The sequence below is a fragment of the Strix uralensis genome, chromosome 2 (assembly GCF_047716275.1).
Source record: "Strix uralensis isolate ZFMK-TIS-50842 chromosome 2, bStrUra1, whole genome shotgun sequence".
In the NCBI taxonomy this organism is placed as follows: Eukaryota; Metazoa; Chordata; class Aves; order Strigiformes; family Strigidae; genus Strix; species Strix uralensis.
In genome coordinates, this window is record NC_133973.1 from 35,331,309 (window position 1) to 35,353,788 (window position 22,480).

At 41.9% G+C, this 22,480-nt stretch overlaps 1 protein-coding gene across 2 annotated transcripts in view; it reads right to left on the reverse strand.

The window, feature by feature from the left end:
- The window catches only part of CLDN14 (claudin 14), a 36,977-nt gene extending 16,065 nt beyond the window's left edge, over window positions 1-20,912 (reverse strand). Inside the window, exons 1-2 of one of the 2 annotated variants that reach the window (XM_074858314.1) lie at window positions 20,689-20,912; window positions 17,751-17,935 (exon numbers count right to left, since the gene is read on the reverse strand). The gene's annotated coding sequence lies outside the window, so the exon portion shown is untranslated. Of the gene's footprint in view, window positions 1-17,750; window positions 17,936-20,476 lie in introns of both variants that reach the window. The other variant, XM_074858313.1, reaches the window with a different exon arrangement.
- Between the last annotated feature and the right edge of the window lie 1,568 nt (window positions 20,913-22,480).

Here is a 22,480-nt window from a genome sequence, read left to right on the forward strand (position 1 = left end):
TGTCAGTAAGGGCAGCTGGAAGGAGTGGGTCTCCTAACCAAGGTGCTTCAGGCAGTGCCTGATCCCAGGCCTCAGGGACGAGGACTGCAACATGAAGCAGTTTGCATGGTGTGAGTAAGCAAGAGGGTTAAGGGACGAAGGGACACTAATCAGAGATTGTATATATGTACATGCATATGTATCTGTATATATTTCCAAACTTGTACATGGAGGTATTTCAGAAACTGTTCATCTGGACTAGACCTTTCAAAAGAGTGCTGTGATTCTGAGCAGCTTGGGTTTTGGATGCTTAGCTTGAGAAACCTTTGAATGCTCAGCTCTACTCTATGGTAGTCAGATTTAAGCTCCAAGAACTGGGAAACTTAAAATCACTTGTCACATCTATAACTGGGTCCCAATGTCCACCCGTAAAATCTGTGGTATGGAAAAAAGAATCAAAGGACAAAATTATCTGAGAGCTAAACTGTGATTATTTAAAATGATTGATGTGTTCAGAGAGAGGGGTATATGCATAAAACTATTTGTCTGGCACATGAACAAAAGCTCTTGTGCTTGGACCACTAGCAGCTCACATGATCTCATTTTTTACTTAATGTAGCCAAAGTTGTTAGTTTTGAATGATAATAAACATCCACAATGTGGTAGGGCCTTCTCCATATAAGTGTAACATAGAGGAGGATATGATGAATAGTACATTTGTAAAGTGCACTCTACATGCAATGTGGCTACTTAATTCTGCCCTTTATTTACAGTATTAATGTCTTAAAAGAGCACTGTAGCACATATACACTATAAACCTTCATTTCTTTTAAAAAAGTCAATCCTTTCACTGAAATTGGTTTACTGAAGCTAGTAGGCGTTTGTTTGCCTGTGGGACACTGCTGGATGGGTCAGCTTAACATACTAGAAATAATGGGCTCTTTTCTTACATGTTGACTGTGGCTTTGGAAGAAACTCTGCTTGAGTTATTAGTACCTGTCTGGGTCATCTTAATTTAGATTCATCTGCAAACACACAAACATTATGAAGTCCTCTATATGTACCTGATAAAACAGCGTTTTTTCCTTTAGAGCCCATCCCTCATTTAGTCAGAAAAATGACATGAACAAGGCTGTTGTTGAGGATGCTTTATTCACACTATTCCCAAAGCTTCTGGGGAGTGTGGGGCAAATCACAGGTGCCAGATTTCGTTTTCAGGGGGTACCAAACATGACAATTAAGAAATTCAGTGGGAGATGGGACAAGGTAATGTGCTATGAAATACTCAGTACTATGAAAATCATGTACATGGTTCCACTTGTCAAACACTAAATATTGGGTGACATTTCCAATAATTTTGGCTTTTCTTCTCCACGTACAAAATGGAAATAATTTCAACTGAGGATAAATTCAGTGTTTGAAACACTGATGTTTTACAGTGAGACCACAAAGCCATTGCTCTAAACTTAATATAGAATTTTATTGTAAGCTAGTATACAAGAAAAAGGCAAGGTAAGAGTTCATCTCAGTATTTATGCATAGTACTGGTGCACAAACAAATTTGTGCAAAATAAGGAGATGTGGGAACTGATACTCCAACTGTTTGTGTACCAGTATCTTTGTGGATGCTTTTACTTCCAGAATAAAAGTAGCTAAATCAACATCAGAGGGTCTCCTTGTAGCCTCGTGTTGGAAACAACCATATCCATCTTTGGAACATGATCCGCTGGAACCGGGGGAAGTCTGTGCGTAGGCTGGCCTTTTATCGGGCCCTCAGATTAAAAGGCCACCACATCTGCAGAAAGGGTTGCAGCCGGAATGACGCAGAACTTACGAGGGGCTCTGTGTGCACTGGAGGATTCCTGTCTGCAAGCGTGAGCTGGTAAATTAATCGCTGCCCAGTCAGATTATGAAAGCCTAACAGCTAAATCAGAGTATTTATTACCTGGGAATACCATGAGATGATTGAACTACTTTAGCCTGAAGGTCAGAAGCCCTTGGGCCAGGCTCTCAGCTAGCATAAGTAAGTGCACCATCACTCAGTGAAGGGAATGGAGATACACCAATTTACACCGACACAGTTTGGCTTCTGGGACCTTGGGAGGCAGAGGTTTTGACCTCTGTCCCCCCGTTCACATGTGTGCAGATTTCTGGCTACCTATTGTATCCGAGTTATTACAATTTATGACTGGAGACCGTTGTGCTTGCACAGCCTGCCAGTTGCACAAGCGTTTCCCTCCAGATTATTCTTGGGTGATTTTGCCCAGTCAGTTTTTAAATGACTCAAGCCTTGGAGTTTCTAACATTTCCTGTGGCAGACTGCTCTACAGTCTGCTACACTTCGTAGTTTAGAAATACACCCCGAGAGCCAAACCAAATCCTCGTACTCTTTCTCCCAGCCATATTTCCTTGAATCAGCCTAAACAAATTACCTCGTTAATGTGTATGCCCTGCAAATACCTATTGAGAGTTATGATATCTTTTTTATTATCCATGTCTCACCTGGGCTCACTCCCTCTTCCCCTTCTGCTCTCCACTCTCACATTATTTACATTACTTAATAGTGCTTAAAATAGTTTTCAAGCTAATTTAATTCCACATTTCTTGCAACGCTCTGTGATGTATTGTACTTTATGCTGTCTTTGCCCCTTCAGCCATTACATAAACTGATCTCAGCATTATCCTATGGTGCAGGTGGTTTCAGAAACTCCTTCGGAATATTTGAACCATTACTTCATTAAAGACTGAAATCAAATTTACTGGGTTACCGGTAGCATAACCTGCTAGGTGTCTGTATCTTCAGTTATACTCTCGTTCCTGGGATTGCTGATGGCTTTCCAGGAGCGATGGCTGGCAGCGCAGCCAGCCCTCCCCTCCCAACCCCTGTCTCCAGACTCAGTCCCAGGAGCGTTAGCAGTCCCACACAGAGAGGCTGGTGCTCACTTGTTGAAAGATCTAAGGGAGAAAGTATGCGCCATCACAAAACCTGAAATAAGATCTGGGCTGCCATGCTTCACTCAGCAGACGCAAAGCAGAGGGAGGAGGGGGAAAGGGAGGGCCATTCTCTGGATCTGAGCTAAGCTGCCCAGAGTCAGCGGAACGTCTCCCTGTGATTTCCATGTGCATGGACTCAGGGCACGCTTTGCCTCTCCCTTCTGCGTGCCTCTTGGCCTGATAAACTTTCATCCCAACTGCCTGCAGCTGTATGGGCATTCGCAGCCCACTCACATTTTTTATTTTATTTGTTTGCCTTTTTTGGTTCCCATGTTCCTGGTGGGAAGACTCCCAGATAGAAATGTGGGCAATTTCCGAGCAGCACATCCTATATGCCTGTGTATGTTGCACAGACTGCACCTAGGCTGAATAGGTGGGCAGCACGGGGGGACTGGTGGCACCTGGGCTGCCTGGGAGCTCCACACATACATGGTGCCTCCTGCCCAGGTTTGGCAGAACCCAGTGGGTCAGCAGGCAACGTGAGTGCATTTCTGGACAGACATTTGACAGCCCCAGATTGGTCAAACATCCCCATTCTTGCTTACACAACATTTGGGTGCACTGAAGACATATCTGAGAACGGGTCTGAACTCGCTCAATCCTGTTGGTATAAGCAGAGAGCAGCTTCCCCAGAGTTTGTTCAATTAAGGAGATGATACACTGGAATCAAACACTATACAAAGATCTTCTTCCTTAGGTGTTTGCCTTAGTTTTGGACTTGTGACACGCTCATGGAGCATAAAGCTTTAGGTCCTCACACTTGCATACCTTAATGGGAGCCATATTTTATTCCCAGGCTGGCTTAGTTTCATTAACAAAAAAGCTGACAGCTGGCTAGCGGAGAGCTTAAGATGCTCATGACTTACTGCACAAGACCTGGGGCACTAAACGTAACATAAAAATCAGTGGGAGCACTGAGTTCAAAGTGTCATCTTTCCTTTGAACTGAGCGTGTGGGGGACTCCTCACTGCCTCACTTTGACCTGTATTTGCTTTGATAGATACACCTTTGGTTACGTGTGAAATTCTCCCCACATCTTTGACACTTTCATTTGTCTTTCAGGACAACATCGGAATAAATGAGACCATTGGCCACAAACTCATTCGTCTTTCCTGTAACTCTTAGAGAGTGCTGTAATTATTTAACTTCTTAAAACTTTCACACTCTTACAACTCTCATAAAGTAGTTATTTAACTCTTGATATTTTCTTCCCAGCTGTGATGATTTAATCTATCCTGGGTTTTGAAAGACTCAGCCAGGAAAATCCCAGAGCGCAATACAGCTCATTTATAAGGATCAGCATTTCTTCAATACCAAGCCTGTGCTGCACTCTACATCTGTCTTATCTAAACACTACCATCACACTGTATTTAGATTTTCACAGTAAGTTAAACCACGACACATAGACTTGAGAAAGTCATACATCTGGCCTGGAAAGATTATTCTGTATTTTAAACATTTTGTGGAACACCTCCGTATTATTAATTCAGGTAGAGCACATTTGTTTTGGGAGGTTTAGTTCTCTTGCCAGCAAAGGGGAAGCACTGCGGTCTCTTTACCACGGAAGTTCTTACTTCTCAAAAAAACCCAAAAAATTAAGTCAGTTCCCTAACTATATAAATCACAGCATTTCATAAACGTCACAAAACTATTCTGATGTGAGAATTGTGTTATAACACAGGTGAAATTCCTTTTCTTTCCCAGTGATGACTTTCACCCATAAGTGAGAAAAGAGCCAGAATAACTCAGAAACACAACAGTGACATTTTATATTTCAAAACCAAGCCCTCTGAATTCCAAGGCCAGGAAATTCTTATGATTAAGATGCCTCTTATAGATATTAAATACCAATATAGTTTATGTTGCTTATTAATGGTCAACAAGAATACTTTAAAGTTTATATTTAACACAGAAATTGCAAATATAAACTTCTCCCACTACATATATTTGCTATTGCTGAGCTAACATTGAAAGACACGTACTAACTTTTTAAATTTCCTGACTTTTATGATTGCTCAATTTTGCAACCTTAACATTATTTTGAAACTTGGATCGTGTAAAATTTTGCCCAAGAGACTAAGAGAACTATGCGCTTTTGAAACATTGCCTTTCTGTAGCTAATTTCCCTGGTTTTGTTGGGGTTTTTTTCCAACTGAAAATCTCGCAGACAGAAGCAAAATCACAGGACCTCAAAAATAATCAAGTGTGTTTCTAGTACCCTGGTGCCTTAACTTTTCTGCATTTGCTGGGTGTTTGTTCTATGGTGCAGGTGTACATCTGTTACGGATCACAGCCCTGTCCAGGAAAGCACTTGACATCACTAGAACCACTCACATGCCTAAGGTAAAGTACTTGCTTAAGTGCTTTCCTGGATTGGGGAGAATCTTTAGAGATATTTAAACTTGAAAGGAAATTGAATTTAATTTTCCTATCAATGCATATGGGATTTAAACAGGTGACGAATTACATCTAATGACTGCTAGTGTGCACATTCTCTGAACATGAGTGGGAATTTAATCCCTTCTGTCTATATGGAATCATAAAGTAGCATAATAAGTAAGAGAAACTGTTCATTTAAAACAAAGCACAGGTGATTCTCAGTTTGTATCCAGATTGTTTTGCATCTCAAGTTAAGAATTTTTTTCTGTGCCCACAGCTGACTGGTTTTCTAGGGGTGAACAGATGGTGGGAGCTCTTTTATTAGCTGGTCTTTCTAAGTGAAAATTCTCCCCTTGTGAGGGGCCTTATCAGACCCATACAATATTTAAACCCCCTTAAACAGGATTAAGTGGTGTCTGCAGACTAATGCTGGCTCTCCACAATGAGACGGGTTTTTGCCCCTCATCAGGTGAACGTGAGATCTGAAAGCAAAGGAAAGGCAGTGTCCCTCAGTCCAACCCGGATGAACCACAGCACAGTGCACTGCCAATAGGCACCAGCTGCTCACATAGTACATCGTCCTCTTCCCTTTGCAAGCAAGAAGGGACTGGACAGTCTACGCCTGTTTGTGATGACGTGTTTTATTACTAACCTTAAATGACACATGGCTTTACACTTAGAGCAGATGTGTTAACCACAGGAAGTCACTTATACAAATATGACTAAGAGTTGCAGTGGAAACCATTATCTTCTTAAACAAGGGCAAATCATTTGTGCTACAAAGAGCACAAAATCTTGTGGAAGCAAAGGTCTTCCAAAGGGCTCAGCATCTTACAGGAGAAAATGATTCACACTGCTGGTAGCCTGGTTTTTAAAAATATGTACAATGACGAGGGTGTTTAATTTGGAAAGTACTGGGTTTGTTTCCTTTGAATATGTGTCTCCCCAAACCACGTGCCAGCATCTTTTCCTGCACTGATGAATGTATCTACTTTAGATGCTGAAAGGCACAGGAGACACTTTTACTGTGTTCCAAAGAATGGGAAATACCATTTCATAGGTTTATTTTTCATTCATTTAGGTGCCGTCCGGTTGACTGCTGCAGATGCCTCTGTAAATATCTGCAAAGGAGGGATCTTTCGGGAACGAGAGGCTGCTAATACACTGCGCCTAGCATCCAGAGCCAATGGAAATAGACCCGATGTTCTGTATCTCTGTTTTCATTTCTTTCTTGTTCCAGTGTAGCTGCAGATTTTTTTCCTGGCTCGGAGGTGAGCGGTGCCAAAAGCTGGTCTGGGTGAGCCGTAGCCCACAGCGAGTCCTGCCCTGAGCAGGCTGGAAGGTCTGCAAGGGGAGTGTGTGGTGGCCAGGATCATCCTGTCCCTGGGAGCAGCAGTGCCCTCCTCACTCTCCCTCCCAGTCAGCTGGGCTTTGGGAGGCAGCAGAGGTGACTCTCTGCCCACTCCCAGGGAAGGAAGAGAAACCTCCTGCTCTCCAGGTGCCATCGGGCTGGCTAGTGAGAAGCCTAGGGCGTTGGCAGCTCCTTAAGGCAAGGGCAGTAAAAGCACTGAATGGCCCAGGATGAGGTGTGAGATTCAGCTAGAGTAAGGAATGCTTTTTTTTCCATTTTGTCAAACTAAAATATTTGAAGACCTTCCACTTCCCAATTTTTAAAGAAAAATACGAGAACAGCAATCCTTCTCTCTTTCTCCAGTCTCTCCCTACCCCGCAAAATGAAATTGCTGTTTCCCAGCAGTGTACCCCAGCATGGAACATGTTTTTTTATGGTAGAAGTTATTTGTAGTATCTGCTATTACAATGGCAAATTGGATCTCTACAATAATGACTCAAGGATCTGACCATTACAACATCACTGCCTTATTATTATTGTTGTGGTTGTTATGGTTATTATTGTTATTATTATTATTAGTGATCTCTTTTACTACTATTTCCAAGGCAGCAATACATTTTGGAGAGGCAGCCACATCTTCCAAGGACTTTATCTATGTCCACTACAGAGATGGAAAAAGCTACATGTTAGTCTGACTGAGACTAACACAGCAATTAGCCGGTGCTTCCTGGATGCAGTGATTTGTAATGATGAAAGCTCCAGACCAGCTGGCTCCAAGGAGTTACTTTTACGGTATCAACTTTTCACATGTAATAAAAAGTATAGCCACACAAGAAATTGAACTTATCTGTGTACGTCCAGGTTTCAGAGAGCAAAAGACTTCTAAACCAAGTGATGTGATTAGGAGAAATAAGGAAATGAAATCACTTAATGGGAATGTGCAATGCATAGAGGGAATCAATAAATAGTTCCCAGGAGTTATCAAGGGCCCTTTAATGCTTTTTGGACCTAAGCTATCTAATCCCTACCCTTTCTGTTTTATTTGTCCACCATTCTATCACATATCACTGGAATATCGTGCATCCTGTAAAGATCACAGCAGCTGCTTGGTCCCAGGATGCAAGGTATGGTAAAAGGGTCAAGTTTTCTTTACATTATGTATCAGATTCTCCATGAGAACTCTCTGGGTCTCCACAACTGCTTTAAAGCCTTATTAAGGATATGGATATAAGCCTGTTTCCACACACACAAAGTTACCTTCCTTTTCCTGGGGCTTAATAAATGCTATGGAATAATCATCCTCCAGGATTGGCCAGTAGCAGTAGTTCATCTGGATGCTGATAGATAAAGCAGTGCAGTGTGGTGGGCTGTATGGCTGGTTAACTGTTTGTAAAAGTAGTTATTGCAAAAGAGAAAGGAGGTAATAAAAGCCTACAGGCCCTCTTGGTGACATCTGTGTGACCTTGATGTGACTAACATCTGAATCTGTCCCTAGATGTTTTCTGACTTACCTACCTGGGTTTCTTTCACTACACAACAAAGGTAGAAAACTGCCAGTCCTGAATTCAGCGTCTACTGAAGTTACCGTTCACTTGAATGAATCCTGGGCCAAGGTTTTAATTCTGGGTGATGTCAAATTATTCTCTCATCACTGTGGACAAGAATAAACTTTCAGAGGACGTGATGGGTAGGGTGAATGCCAGCTGACCTCAGCTGATGAAAAACTCAGAGAGGAACAAATGAAAGACATAATTCAGGCTACAAGATGATTTTAATACAAAGTAGTGTTAAGCAACATCAATCTTCAGCCCTTTTTGTTTGGTGATGTCTACCTGAGCTGAGGAAGGCATGCCATCTTAACTCATGCTCTGAACTCCTGTCACACAGTTAAGTCTTTCATTGCAACATCTTAGTTTTGACCCTTATTCAACCAGAAGGATGGTGTGCCTGCTGATATTTATCATTGCTGGAAAAAGTCCAAATGCTTTTATGGGGGCGAAAGTCCTACTTGTTTCGGTACAAGTTGAGCCAAGGTAAGGAAAACTGAGGAGGGCTTCAAGCTTTGCCCCATTCTCCTGAATATCAAAAGAGATTATCTGTGGAATGGACAAAGTTTCACCAGATACTGCAAACACCCCATCTAATTTTAATCAGCCTGATTTCTGAAGTCAGGATATCCCTACACCTAGTAATTCTGTGTGCCATCAATGTCTGGTGATGGGATCACACCAAATCCTATGTCTGAAGATGTCTAATTTAGGATATTTAGGTTATGGTTTAGATCAATTTATAGCTTAAGTGTGTATCTCCATATACAACAGTCTCTTTGTGCAAGTTTTTCTCATTCTTTGGCTCAAAAAATGTGTTTTACGGAGGAATGTAAAAAATGGTATTGACTTAGATCAAAGACTCATCCACCCCTGTAGTCTGTCCTAACAGTGCCAATAGCTGAGGTTTAGGAAAGAGAGAAAAAATAGGAAAAGCACATAGCATTGCTATTCCAGAATACTGTCCCTGCAAGCTGATGATCACAGATTTCTTGACCCTGAAATGTTATCTTAGTATTTTACCTTAATGACTTTTTCTTTCATTATTCTGCCCAATTACTTTTGAACACATGTAAGCGTTTAATATCAAGTGTCCTGTGGCAGAGGGTAAAGCACTTTTCCTAAATATTTTGAACCTGCTGTATCCTAGTTTTATTGTATGCCCCTTTCTTCCTGTATTAGGACAGCACTCCCTATTTAACGTCTCTCTGTTGCTCATGACCTTGTAATACAGATACAACTCTGAGGACAATCCAACACCACAGAGTTTAGATCTACATGATATCAGGAGATATTAAAACGGTTTGGCTTTTCATAGCAAATCTGCATTTCCACCTATTTACATTTTCCACCATTTCCCACCTATGCAACCTGCAGTTCTCAACATAATAAAACATAGCAAGCAAGAGTTCTTGGCAAATGGAGGTAAGTTATTTAATGCCTGTTGAGAATCTGTCCCCATATGTTTAATAAATGCTCTCATTCAGTAAGTGTATACTCAGCTTTAAGAAACATGGAAAACTATGGGGTTTTTGCATCAAGTGCCAAGATAATAATAATCTGGCAAGTGACTGTTTACTCAAAGTAGTAAAAGGCCAGTGAAGCCAAGAGTCACTGTTACCACTATAATAATAATAATTATTTGCTGGTGACCACCAGTCTTCAGTGAAAATTTCAGGTGCCTCTGGTATTTTTCAATTTTTGCTAAGTGCCAGGTGACTCAGGGTCCAGCTCTGCTGCTCTTTCTCACACTGAGTTTTATCTGATTGCAAATTACCCTCAAAAGACTTGAGTAGAAGCAAAAAACAACTCATGCTGAGGAACAGCAGCAGAATCTGATCCTCTGTTGCTGGTCTCTAAATGATTTTTGAGTAGCTGGCACCAAGGCTTTACATATATCTTTAAAATACTGGAGGTCTCTGTTTATTACCAAGCGTTGTTTTTAAAAAGACATATGTTATTTCTATTAGATTCTGTTTGTAAAAACTATGTATTCTTAGGCTGAATAATGCAACTCCTGAAACAAAAAGTAAATGACAAATTCAGACTTCTGGAATTGTGTAACTTCCACTGAGAAAATAACCCTGAAACCTCACCAGCCACATCTGTGTATATCACCATTCAATTATTACTGTTTTACTAGACTGCAAAGTTATTTTGCCTTACACCCAATGGTCCAGGGGAAAAATGTCCTTATTGACAATCAGTGATATGGGAAAAAACTTAAATCAATAAAATGAAAAATTATCTGACAATAATTACAGTTGCAAGGCTTGCTTCTGGGCACACCATGAAAGCAATCTGAACTTCAAACCTCTGTTATTATACCGCTCTATTTCAGCTGTAGAGCAATCCACTTTGGTCCTGGGAGCACCAGATGCTGAAGTCACTTTTTGGGAAAAAATATACTAAAAATATTCTAAAAGCAAGAACTCAGGAAGGATGTTGCTTGAGTAGATTTTCATTACTATGGAGCTCATTCGCAGAGAGAAACTGCAGAGAGAGGCACACCTGCGAGAGAATAAACCAAACATCTCCTTATCCCTGGCTGCTTTCAGGACACAAATCCAAAGACACTCATACACAGAAAGTGTTATACCTGCTGCTGGTATAAATCACAGCAAATCAACAGAATGGCACCATTTTTTAACCAGCTAAACAAAATGAATATGCACTTGAGGATGAAGAGACCGAACTTTAAGTAAGGCTCATGTCATAACAGGCACCGTCACTTGTAAGTTGTTGAGTGCCTGCTGAAATCGATGGGAGTGGGGTCTCATCGGGCACTTTCTGGGTCCTAAAGGAGAGGCCAGTACACTAGGGCCTTTCTTTCTTTCCCTCTCTGAGCAGGTAAGAAAAATTACCAGACTATCCAGGAGCAAACAGCTTGGCAAAGCCTGGGGACAGCCAAGACCCAGTTTTGCCTCCTGGCTGTGACCTCTGGCCCTGTGTGGCAGGGACCCAGTTACAAATCCCTCCATTGATGTCAGCAGCATGGGAGAACTCTCACCTGCATGAGAGGGGATGCAGAATCTATAATGGCTCACTGAGTGACATGCAATTTGTAGCTCTTTTCCAGGTCCTCCAGCAAGTGGCAAGACGTCAATAAAAGCTTTTACCATTGTTTGTTTGGTAATATAAAATCTTCAATCTTACTCATTTTAAAAATGATATTGTCAGGTGAGTAGAAATAGGTTTCGATAGCCACTGTGTGGAAAACAGCATACTGAATGGATGCTAGCTAATGTGTCTGGGGTGGTTCCTGCCCTGCAGTAGAAAGGAAAGACTGTGTAAGTCAGGCTGGGCACATGGGGTGTGTGAACACAGGGGTACATACCTGCTCCCCCAGCCCAAGGAAAACTGAGGCACAGCTTCTGTAGGGGAGGCTTTCTGTGTTCACCCCAGTAAGTGCAATAAAATTTACTCACTACCTCCCTACAGCCAATTGTTGATCTCAGAGAGATTTGCAGAAGAAGGTAGATAGTATGACCCATGTCATACAAAAGGAGAAATGGGGGTACAGCAATATTTGGTCACACAGCACATTGGGAGGAGTGCTTGGATCAGACTCCCACATTTCCTGTTTCCTGCGGGCATGAATTTAAGCCCAAATCTTCCTGACCACATCCTAGCAGCAAGTCTTCAGGACAGGCTCCATGATGTGGTCTCAGATATCAGCCAAGTGAGCAGATATGAGGAAAGCAAGGCTTTGTACTGTGACAGTGGCTGCCCATTGCATTTTGAGACTGTGCAGCTACATCTTTCGCTATCTGGGAAGCCTACCAAAAGAGAATTATAGTAATTGAAAAATGTGGCCAAGAGAGCAAGCACTGCTCTTGCAGGATAATTGCAAAGTAAATAAGGGTGCACACAACATTTGCAAATTTTACAGACATAAAAAAAAAAAAGGGAAATCAAAACCGCTCTTATGACCCATTCAATACATGACTTCCCAGCAAGAGCTCAGAATTGAAAATAACCAAGTTAATAATACCAGAATTAACACTTTCAAATTGCATTCTCTTCTAATACACACAACACAGATACACACTAATCACCTACTCATTTGCATTTACTCTATATTACCTGTCTTTTCAACATGGCAAGTCTTCTGAACCCCAAAAAGGTTATTATTTGAATCTCCAGCACAAGAGCTCAGCTGTAGTGTAACAGTGTGTTGATAAGATATTCCATATTTAGTATGGTCTGAGTGAAAGGCTTTACAAAGTACTCTGAAATGCCAGAAATAGGCCAGATTTCAAATCTATCAGCACTGCCTTGCAGTGACCCTCAACTGTCTGAGCGATGACTGTTTCTGTAAGTGTCAAAACCCGTGTAAGGCTCATTTCAGAGAAAAACTGCCAACAACAATCTGCAATCAACAATTTGGAAAGCTGCTGAAATGTGCTGCATTATCAGGGATCTATGACGTGCAGCCTATAGGAGCCAGCAGGACCTCAGCAACAAGAAAGAGATCTATGCTGACACTAGAAGAAAGCCAGCTGGTGGGAGTGGCTCGGCCCAGAGAAACAGGTGTCTTCCTGAATGGGGCTATCTGGTACCAGGGGCTGACCATATCAGCCATCTCAGAGGTCTCAGAATAAATAGACTCAGGCAAAGTAGTTCCTATGCTTCTTGATTTTCTCTCAGACCTTTAGCTGTGAAATTCTTCAGAGTCTCATCACCCTCCTCCTGTCTGTTGGCTATGTCAAACCATGAACCAGTAGGACAGGACTGCATGAGTTATGGGCCACCACTATCCCAGAAGTCTTAGTCTGCCCTCTTTCCCATGCCTCAGCAACACTTTTCCTAGCTGTCTGCAGTCTGAAGAAAGTTGAAAACCAGATACAGAGAACTCTCTTCTGCAGAACAACTTGGAGAAAGCAATTGGGTGTAGCAAAAGGGGAGAAACCAACAGGTCTGCAGAAGCTGTGGTTTCATGTCTGTTGGAAGGACTGGCCCTCCTGCAGCTAAGATGGATGTGGACCTAAGTTTCCCATTGCTCTTTCTGTTTCAGGAAACCAAAATAACAACAGGAACACCTAATTTCATCTGAAATTAGCCAGGAAATTGTGCCCCTTACATTTGGATGTGGAACTTGGCTGAGCAAACTACGCTTTCATCACCTTCAGGTTAGACTATTGCAAGCAATACGTTCTCAAGCTGGAGTTAACCACAAAAAGGCACTCAGAACCCATAACTGGTTCATGAGACTTGTCTCCTGAGTTGGACATGCCAAAGAAAGCACTTCACACCGGTGCTCTGCACTCCCTCTGGACTCTGGTCCAGTTAAACAACGGGCTTCAACGATCTTGTCTTTCAGCTGTAAAATCTTAAAATGGCCCAGGCATAGATCACAGTCCATCTTTCTTCCTTCTTCCTCTCACTATGGTCAGTAGGGACAGCAGTTAACATTTTCCAAAGCACCAAAAGAGATTTAGGAGCCTTTATCTTTTTACATTGCAGTGGCTTGATCTCCTGCATCTCCTGGACATTTTTGAAAATTTTATACATGCAAGGAATCTGGGAGTCTAAAGCACACAGACCTTATGCACAGGAAAGAGGCATTCTCAGTTGCTGAATACAACTTCAAAAAGGAATGTAGTTTAATTAAAAGCAAGAACTTAGTATCCCATCTCCCCGTGATGTACTTGGCATCAGAAACCAGGTGATAGGCACTTTCCCTGAGAAGAGATAAAGTAATTGAAACCTCCCCCATACTCCTAAAGCTTGGGCAAGATGACAGGTTGTTGATTAGATTCTCCCTGGAGCTGACTCACAGCCCCACTGTGGAGTGTTCAGTAGTTTACTTGGCTTCTCTGCTTCATGCTGAGAAAAAAAACAAGAAGTCCTTTGTGTGTGGAAGGATCCCAGAAGACAGGGGATAACTTTTTCCAAAACGGTTAAGTACTGTAGGAGATACATCCTTTCCATAATAGTTTGTACCACAGGATTGAGCAGAAATATTCAGAGTGTGCCTCTCACTGTATATTTAAGCAGCAAATACTCCATAAAAACTCCAGTACATGCAGCAAATTTTATTCTTGTTTTCCTTAAATTCAATCTTTTTTTTCCTCCTTTTTCACTTATCTTGAGATTTGACTGAAGAAGTTGTGGGTGAACACATAGAGGCACACAACTCCTCATACTGAGAAGAAGTGATGAAAAGAAAACAAAGCTCCTCGTAGGGGAGGATTGTAGAACTCAGATATGAAGCAAACAGTGCTGGGATAAGGAGTAGTAAAAGCTACTGTATGGGAGTGAAAAGGCAGTGTGATAGGACATACAGAGACCTTGCTACAAAGGAAGAGGATGAAGTTCCTGAAGCAGAGAGGTGGGAAAGGGAGATGTGCAGTGATACAGGGAATGAAGGGTAGGAGCTCAAGATGCATGAAAGATATTTGGCCTGCAAAGATGTTCTCCCTCTTCCCCAGTTCCTTTTTGCAGTTGTTCCCCATGCCTCACACATCTCTTTTTGCCTCTGTCTCAGGGTCTTTTCCTCATATGACATACTAAATTTGAAACATCTTGAAAACTAACAGAGCCAAAAGTATCACAACTGCCATGGATCAAACTGAGTAGAGAGAAATGCAAAAGACAGACTTCAGAATCAACAGCATATATTTCTGCAGTCCCTATCAGAAAGGTGTTTTGATTAGGCACTTGTATGAACCTGAAAAATAGTGGTTTACCATCCTGCAAAATGACAATGAAGAAATAGTAAGTGCTAATCTCTGTTAGATAAGGCTGGTGTGGTAGAAAAGTTCAAATCCAGCATATTTCTCCTGCAGTATAACTGTTGTCTTCTGATTTTACACTGTACCTTTCTTAACAACTTGTTCAAAAAACCTTTCAAGAATCTTCTAAGTGGTTTGGATCTAAACAATTTGTTTGGAGAGTCAAGTCTTCTTGTCTTACTCATGTGAATAGTCAAAGGGACCCACCATGAAGTCCAAGAAAGCAGAGTTTTACTCTCTAATGTAAGTCCTGTGACTGCACTGATCTGCATTTCATACACTGCATACTGTCATGTTCCACATTTGTCCTAAGCCCACCTTTTGCAGTCCATTCAAAAAACTCATTTTAATTCAACAAGGAGCAGATGAAATTTCTTCTACCATAATTGTTGTTACTGACCAATACTGCACTATACAAATAGCAAACTGAAATAATATGGTCACATAGCAAAAGCTGGGACCTTCTGGGTTGGCCTCCCTTGAGGGAGTGTGCATTGATATTACAGAGGTGAGTGGAGTTGCCTTACAAGCAGTTGATCCACCTTCAGTTCCCAGCTGGTGGAAACTCATAGTATCTTTCTTGTAGTTACTCTGTGACCAGATTAGTTTTTGCCAGGGGGATGAGGTGGTGGTGGGAGGGGAACAAGAAGGGCAGCCAGTGGCACAGAATCTGAGTATTTTCTTTCTATGGCTTGTTTTATATAAATGTTTACAAATAGATTACAGGTAGGAAATTCAGCCCAAACACCAGGTTAAGTCTTTGTGGATCTGCTCAACATTTAACTCAAGAGACTGAGGCAGAAGACATGACCCCTTGCTTTTTGAAGGATCTCCCCCAAAAGACAACCGCATCAGAAAACTGACGACTGCAGAGCTTTTCTTTAAAGACAGTGAAAAGCTGGTACACTAAGACAAAGAACTTACAAAACTAAGTGAAACAGCATCACATGGTGAATTCTCCAATAAAAATGCTACTCACTGTGAGGATGGGCAGAATCTCACCTGGTCAAAATAGGTGCAAATCCCATTGCTTCATAATGAAAATCACTTTGAATGCAATGACCAGCAAAGATTGTTACAGTTATAAGAAATGCCTCACTGCCAACAAAACAGAAATGCTAAGCTTAAGGCTGCAGTAGGCACAGCACACGTCTGCATGTGTCTAAGGACCATAGCACAAACTGGAGTCTGCTGGACCCACACCAGAAGTGGGTAATAGAAGTGGTCTGTGTCAAGTGAGGTTCCAGCAGCAGCTTTTTCATATAGTCTGTTCTTTCTGAAGCCAATGAGAAAGGTACTCTTGCCTTCAGCATCTAATTTTCTTGTTCAGAACAATTCTGTTTTCAACAACTGGCATTTGTACAGCATCCAAAAATAAGACATAGGAAAGAGCACTGGGCAATCTGCTATGAGGCCTGCCTCTCTGTCTGGCTTAATGGGTAGCAAAAGGATAATGTTCCAGCTGAAGAATATTTAACATCGTTCTGGGGTTTGTGTGACTAATAGCAATACTTTGTTGGTTGTTGAATATTACAAATGGAGACTTCGAGCCAGTTCTTTATAAACAGCTTATTCTAGCAGCATGGTGCTGATAAGTAGTGCTAATAAGAGAATCTCTATGAGAATGCTAAAACTCACAGCCTGGGATTGAATTCATGTCCTCAAACACCATAAGTGGATCTTCCTATATAATAAGGGCTTTTACAAATCATCTTCTTCCTCTCGGGAAAATGAGGAATATGAGAAACCCCTTAACTGCCACCACTACTAAGCACACACTTCAGTTTGCTTTCCAACAGGAAAGGATTTAAGGATCTGCCTTTTCTTTCACACGAATTAATTACCGTCTCTTTTATCTTTAAGCAAACTCAGAATAGACCCAAGGAGAACTACCAAAATATTATACTGCAAAGGCAATATTGACACAATTTTTAAAGCTGTAAAAGTCAAGCAATATGGAATGAAGGTTGAAAAGCTGTCTTTACCTCATCAGTCAGACACAGGGATTTATGGCAGCACCTACTGCCTGCAAAAGGAGGGGTGGGGAATAATAGGTCTCACTCAGGCTCATAATGTGTTATATTTTGGGGAATGAACAGAAATAGTGGTTTGGGTTTTATTTCCCCTTACTTTCTTCTAAGATTAACAATGAAAGGAATTAAAGTCTTCTGCTCAGGATGTAACTGGTTCAAGCCTTTTTTCCTCTTCCACCTTTTATCCAGGTATGTAACCATAGCCAGTTAAATAGTTCCCTTAGCATTATCTTTGTGAATAATATTAACCACATACATTTCATATTACATGCCACTTTTATGTGTGTGCCTGAGTAAGTACACTGAAGAACAAATGTTCCGCTTCTTCAAAATTTAGCACAATCTTGAAAATTTGATACCAAACAGAAAACATCAAGTTTTGCAGCAGGTGTTTTTAGTCCACAACAAGAATTTCAATAGTTAAATATTGCAGGAAGATTAGGCGCAGCATGGGAGGCACCAGAAATGAAGTTCAAATGTTATTAACTTTGTTACAGACCTTAGAGACTTCAAAAGTTTTGGGTCAAGGCTACAAGCAGAGAAAGAGAGGTGCCCAACATTTTTGGGTTGCTAAGCTGGAGAGGAGAGTCCCCAGCTCTGCCTCATTGGGAATTTAGATGCAGAAAAGAGTGGGGAGAAGCAGGCTGAGACTTAGACTTTCTGTATTTGGAGGAGGGAGGATTAGCAGAGGGAGGGTGTAGCACGTGTAAAATATTATCCATTTACTTACTTCTCCTTGTAAGGGCTCCGATTAAAGTAGAAGTATTGAAGTTCCCCAGTTTTCCAGCTGTGGCTGCCTTAACTGAGCATAGTCAACTGCTTCATAGCAGGAGTGAAAGCTCATGTGAGTATGGTTTTGGTTCTCAGGTCCTTTTATGCTGGGTAATGTCTCCTTTTTGTTCTTCCCAGAAAAGCCTGAAACAGAAAAGATTTTTCTCTGCTCTGCCCAAAAGCTAATCTCTTCTGGAGCAAAATAACTGGTGTATGACTTAGCACCTACATTCAGCACCCATGTCCCTTCGAATGTCCTGTATGGCTCTTGGTGGGCTCCTGTGAAGCTGGATTTCTGCACCTCTCACACCCTCCTATCTCCCAGGATGGCCCCAGCCCCACATTACAGAGGACACCTGGCCTGTAATAGGGTCAGCTGCAGGTACTTGTATTTTAGTAAGAAGTGGGCCAAAAACACTTCTTTCCTGTGGAGTGATGAGCATCCCTGTGGTGCCTCTGTGTTGTTTAGTAAATGCAGTTCTGCTGCTGCCTTTCTTCCATTAGAAGCATCCATAAAGACAGTTTTCTCTGCTTAGCTGCTCATTTTCATAAAATGCTTAGAAACTTAATATCTCAGAAGCTTCTGCTTTCTCAAGTCTGGTAGGAGTTGGCCAATAAATTCAAAATTATTGTGGAAAAAGTGGTGCATAAGCAAAGTGATGGCATAACCCTCAGGGGAACAAACCTTCAGTCTGTATTTCAAACACAGTCCCAATTGCTCTGCATTACTATATGGGAGAGGTAACATCCAGGTCCTAGGTTTGTACTGAACAACGATCTAACAGACAATGATTGTGATAGACAAATGCAGCCTTATTGATGACATTTGCTATTTCAATCATATAATTACATATATGGCTCAGGAACTGAGATGCCATTGTGTACTGATTTTCTTTAAGTACTGAGGACTTCACTTGTGAAGGAAATTCAATTATTACTTAAAAAAGAAATATAGCCTGAGTAGAAAGGAGAGGCACAGTGATCTCTCAGAGGCTTACTTTTGTATTGTGTTTACCTCTAATATAAAATTGCTAACATATTCTCTCCCTCCCATGGAAGCCTAATAGCAATATTAAAGCCAGTTTTACAATTTTCATCCTGTATCTAAATCCTCCCTCATCCTGCTTGCTTCTTATATGAGACTTTTTGCCTGACCTTTTATACAGTATACATTACTACTCTCTAGCCCTCTCTTGCAAATAAACATCCCACACCTGCAAGTAGAATTCCATCTGGGCAGGAAAAATGGAAACTTCTCCTAATGGAGAAGGGTTTGTGCATATCTCACCATGCCACCACTGCTCTGAGGTGCATTGCTGCATGAATGCAAGCAGTGAGCTGAGCCATCTGCACCAGTGAGATGTTATATTGAATAGACTGCACTGGCAGAGAGCTAGGAAAATAATGGGATGGGGTTCAGGTTACTACATCAGCACTTCCCTCAAGCAAGAATGTAGGCCACTGGATCTCAATAAGGTAGATGTCCCTATTCCCCTTTGCTGGTTCCTGTAATAACTGTAGAAAGGTGGGCAGTTTTTTGTGGCTCGAGAGTGTGAATTTAATATCCTCAGTTCTTCAGTTCTCTTGCTAATTACAGATCACTTCATCACTGTGTATTGGAAAGGTAAGTTTTACCCTAAGAGTGAAATGAGAGTAGGAAAAACTATCACAAGAGTAGCACAAACCAAAACTGCAGAAGTAGCAGACTCATAGCACCTGCTTCTGCACTCTGTGAATTAATAAGTTCTTGGGCTTTATTACAGGCTGGCTCTGTTTATGTTAGTGCTTGGCAAAGATGTGTTCAATATGTATTCAGGAGGAGTGTGTGAACCGGTTTTCTGGCTCCCCTCAAACAGTTTCTGCTAGTCAGAACTCTCTGCAGACATCCAAAAGCTAGAAAGGCTCCACTGACCTTTGGCAGCATATGATGTGAACAAGAAAATGCTCTCTAAAAGGTAAAGTTTGTGCAGAAATAATGTAAATACTATGCGACAATTACTACAAAATTAAACCTTGCACATTTGTACATCTTTGGCGTGATTTTCATTTTGATGTATAGTACGCTTTTTTTATTTCTTCTTTAAAAAGTCTGAGCCTTTCACAGCTGGACCTAAAATTCAGTGTAAACTTCTGTTGTTGACTTCTGCAGTCATGGAAGGGAAGCTGTTCAGAAGCGATCAGTAAGGTATCAAAAAAATTTCATCTGCTAGTGCTATTTAGTTACAAACAACAGGAACAATGCCAAACAGTTAAAACAGCCCCTTGTGTTCACAGCAGGCTAGAATAGACTCTGTTTTTTCCTTAGGTGAAAATAAAATGTCCTAAATCACTTCCCCTCCCCACCCCTGAAGTCTCAGACCTTCTAAAAACATGATGTTTCCCCAGCTTTGTTCCCACTTATTAATAACTTGGGGGGAGAGGAATCTTCATTTGGAACAACACTAAATAAATACACTACTCTTATAAACTCAATTGGTGCAGGAGCTGGAATTTTTTAAAACCTGGCTGATTAAAAAAGTCCTGACAGATACATAGGTTAAACTTACATATTTCATTCTACAAATACTCAGCTTTATATGCCTTGCTTAGAAAAACACGACAAGCAGGCTTTGCTATTCATTCTCTCTCATCCGCGCATTTAATAGGAAAGACAAGAAGTGCCTGTTTTCCACCGCAGTGACTTACGCTCTCTGTACAGCTCTCTGACATCCCGGCAACTTGCCTCTACACGCTTCAGAAACATCAACACAGAAGCTCGTGGTGATAATCCCTGGTGGGCTACAAGTGCTAAAGGGTAATACCATCACACACTTGATTAGAGCTGAGACGTACTGCGTCGTGAAGGGAAACGGTACACCCGCTGCTGGGAAGCCACAGGCAGTGAGTGACATGCTCACCCAGTAGTCTGTCCTGCTGTATGCTAAGTGAAGAGTTGATCTGCTGTCTGCATCAGCTGGTTTCCTACAGGACTCTCTCATATCGTCTGACATGGATCACTAGGAGATACTGGAGAGGACAAGCCCAATAACTACCAGAAGGCAGTTCTCAAGGAGACCTTGAAAGCAGGAATTAGAAACACATCTTGTCACACATAAATGCTGAAGGCAGATCCTTTGCTTAGGAAGTCTTGTGTCAGTAACCAGCTGGTAGCACATGACCCAAGCTGTCTAAATTTGTCATGGGAGGAGAGGTGACAGAAAACAGAGCATGCCTAACTGTTTAGTGAAGGATGCAATGCTGGAATGGGAGCATTGAGTTCAGCTGACTATTTACAGTCTCCTAGAGACAAGGAGCCTGTGAGTTTTGGAGTGGTAGTCACCAAGATGGACACAACAGTGCAACTGGCATGACTGGTTAATATGGGGTCCCTTCAGTCTAATATACAGCATGAACTCCCTTTTTTACCTACAGTAGTATGCTTTACAGCGTGAGAGTTCAGCCTTCAGTGTCAGACCAGGATGGGTAATTGACTTTTCTACCCCACTCCCCCCCAAACCCAGCACCAGAACCCCTGTTTTTCTGTAATATGAACTTGGAGGCATGTAGCTAACTAAGGAAGCAAGTCATATGAGGACTATGTAACTGAAAGTATTTTACCTCTATTTTTCCTTTTCTCTTTCTCTTGCTACATTCTTCTATAGGATCCACTTCCCTTTGCAGGAAGGTATGTTGGGTTGGCTATAGCCTTTGGAGTTGTCTTTTCCCTCTCAGGCCCCAAAAGGGGACTTGGTGACTGCAGCTGGGAAGCAGGTGGAAACTGAGGCCGAAATAGAGCTGGGGCAAGGAAGAGGATCACCTTTCTCTCTGCTAATGCCAGAGCTGTTTCAGAAACAGTACACCTTGGGCAAGTATAAATACTCTTCTCCAGACCCTCCATTGGTCTTGGTGTTCTGATAGCTGGGCATGATGGGAATGGAGTAGCAGGAGGAGAAAGGCTGCAAAATCATTTGGTGGTATAGGGCAATCTTCCTCCCTTTGGGAGCTGCTTCTGCATGAAACTGTGGTGAACGTCAATCCCACATCAGCACTTATGAAACAGTATGGGTATAGTGAAGAATGTACTTGAGGAATAAAGGTTTTCTTTTCTTCTAACCCCTAATTCTTAAGTATGTACTTGCAGTGGGAGAAGACAAAATGGCCTGGGTTGTAAGATTGGACTTTGGTGAACATAACAGCTCCCAACCCAAAAAACATTGGAAGACTCCCTGGGAGCTATGGCTCCTTGTAAACATGGTTAACACTTCCCATCTTGGAAGACAGTTTGCATCCTCAAAACAATGAAAATCACACTTTCCCTTCCCATATGGAATACCCCACAACTTCTGCTTGCTGGGGGCTTGAAAGGCAAACTGGCAAGGAGGGAAATGTGATGAGAATTTCATCTGGCCTGAAAGCCATGTGAAGTTGGGGATGGATGCTGTCTTGTCAGACAGCAGTGCATTGCTGACCTGGACCAGTAAAGCCAAGTGTCTCAGCGCAGACTTCAAGCGCCCTTTTCAGACATCAGCCTGACGCTTGAAAACGAGTAGCCTGCAAAACGCTTCTTTGTACCTTTTTTTAGGTTGTTGCAAGCACAGGAGACACCCAAGTACTTTCCCAAATACCCACTAGATGTCAGTGTGCTCTGCCGGTTCAAGCGCCCCCGGCTCCTGCCGCAGAGCCCGCGGGCTGCCCGCCGCCCTGCCCGCA